Consider the following 2,107-nt stretch of genomic DNA (forward strand, 5'->3'; position numbering starts at 1 on the left):
TCTCCCTTTGTTCTTTGGAACTGCATAGGTCTGGTTAGAAGAAAGGGTAACTGAGAGACTGGGGTAGGTATCGGGAGAATCCTCTGGATAATTAATTTCTTGACATGTAGCTACTTGCTACCAAATGCTGCAACAAGATGGCAGCTACCAGCAGAGTGCTATACTTGTTTGGGTGATCCTTTTTTTTTTTTCTTGTGGAATTTGTTAGAGGTCTTGAAAGCTGAGGGGGAAGGGTGGACAGTGATGGAAACCATGACTTGTAATGGATGGACACTTTTCTTTTGATGCCCTGGATTTGGATCCTGTTGTGCTATGAAGGAACACTAGAAGCATTCCAGATGCCTTCTGTCTTATCTGAGGACTAACTCTTTGGTGTTATATCTCCTCCTCTCCCTCACTCAGTATAACTTGGGAAGCTTGGCAGCACTGATCAAAGTTAGACAGGCTTTGGTGTGACATGGGTGCTAGCTTGTTAGGCAAACTCAATCCATTGTACCTTTCTTCTAACACTGTCAGATACATGGAGTTGCTGTAAAAAGGTGTGTTTGAGAGCTCTCAAAGACCTTGCTTTATGCAGAGGTCTATGTTGCCCCTGTTGGTGAATTTCAGATGACTTTGTACTTCAGAAGCAACAATAGCTAAAACGTGCTGAGTGTACAGTGGAACCAGGTAAACTACTGGTCTGGTATATGATTCATTATCTGTAGCTTTATACCTACCATGGGATTTTACAAACCAGGCAAGGCCTTTACACCCTAGCTTGTATTGTATTCATCAGCTTGGTTCCTAGATTCTGCAAGAATAGCAAGGTTTTACCTCTTGTGCAGATGAAGCAGTTAAGCCTGATAGTGAGCAAAAGCTTCTGTTTGGTACTTCTGGGCCTTCTATGTTAAAGTTAAACAAGGTTTAAAGAATGCCCTTGATAAACTAGCATTCACTTTGTTTTTACATACTGGTAAAATCTTGCTTCCTCTTCTTATGGTAAGCCTTGCCCCTAACTGGCAGTGTTGTGCAGAAAACATCCGTTATAGTGGCTTCAGGCTGTAGTGAGCAAGAATTATTCTGAGTGCCTGATCTGAATTGGTAGTCATGATCCAGTTCTTAAAACTTGAATGTGACAGTGTTAGGCCTAAGAGTGCTTATCGTACCAGAGGTTCTAGATGATTAAATGTGTTGAGTCCTTTCTTTCATTTTTGACTTCTTGATTTGTTGCTTGAGGCAGATGAGCAAGAAGCAGGTTGGTGAGGTGCACACAATAAAAGGAGCCCAAGGAAAGCTTTAGATCTGCTTCTTCTGCTATAAGAATCCTATGGGGAAAAGAGCGCCTAATATCAGGGGTTGGTGATCGCTCACTTCTTGCAAATATCCTGTCCCCTTAACATTTACAGGCAGTACCTTTTTTGGACCTGCAAGGGGTTGCAGCACTTTCCTTGGGGTGACTCTGCCTCATCTGATTAATCGCCCCGAAGGTTAATTACAATTCTTGCTTTTCTCGTGAGGATAGTTCATAAAATGTCTTAATATGGACTCCTTTTTTTGACAGGAAATGGCATCACTGCCTCTAGAGGAAACTTGTTTCAGTTCTTTTATGTGTGATGTCTGGTCTGAAGTGAAATCCTCCTGCAGAGAGCTCACTGAAGTCCCTAGGTAGCTACATGAAAGCTGATGAACTGAAACAGAATGATTCGAATACCTTCTGTCTTTGCTTCTTGTGAAGCTGGGTGTGCAGGGGGAACAGGACCCTTCCTGAGTTGCTGGGCTCTGCATGTCCTTGCTGATACACTTCTCACAGAGAAACTCCTCTGGAAGAGGTAGCTCTGGCCCTGCTCCAGGTTATAAAGGAAACTGACTAAAAGCTTCCTCTAGCTACGTCATCTCCTGGACTCTTTCCTGGCTTGGTGCAGCTCAAACAACCTTATTTGGCTGACTTTTTTCTTTTTTTTTTTTCTTCCCCTTCTGTGCAGCGAGAGGGCCTCCCTGAATTTGCACAATAAAGCTGTTATCTGTGCTTAATCGCTGTTCTGAGGACTACAATGGGGTCTGCTTGAAAAAGAGTTCCAAGATCTCAACACTAACTCCTCCCCCCCCCACACACCCTCCACTGCCC

Source organism: Aptenodytes forsteri, unplaced genomic scaffold (assembly GCF_000699145.1).
Source record: "Aptenodytes forsteri isolate BGI_AS27 unplaced genomic scaffold, ASM69914v1 Scaffold72, whole genome shotgun sequence".
NCBI classification, from domain to species: Eukaryota; Metazoa; Chordata; class Aves; order Sphenisciformes; family Spheniscidae; genus Aptenodytes; species Aptenodytes forsteri.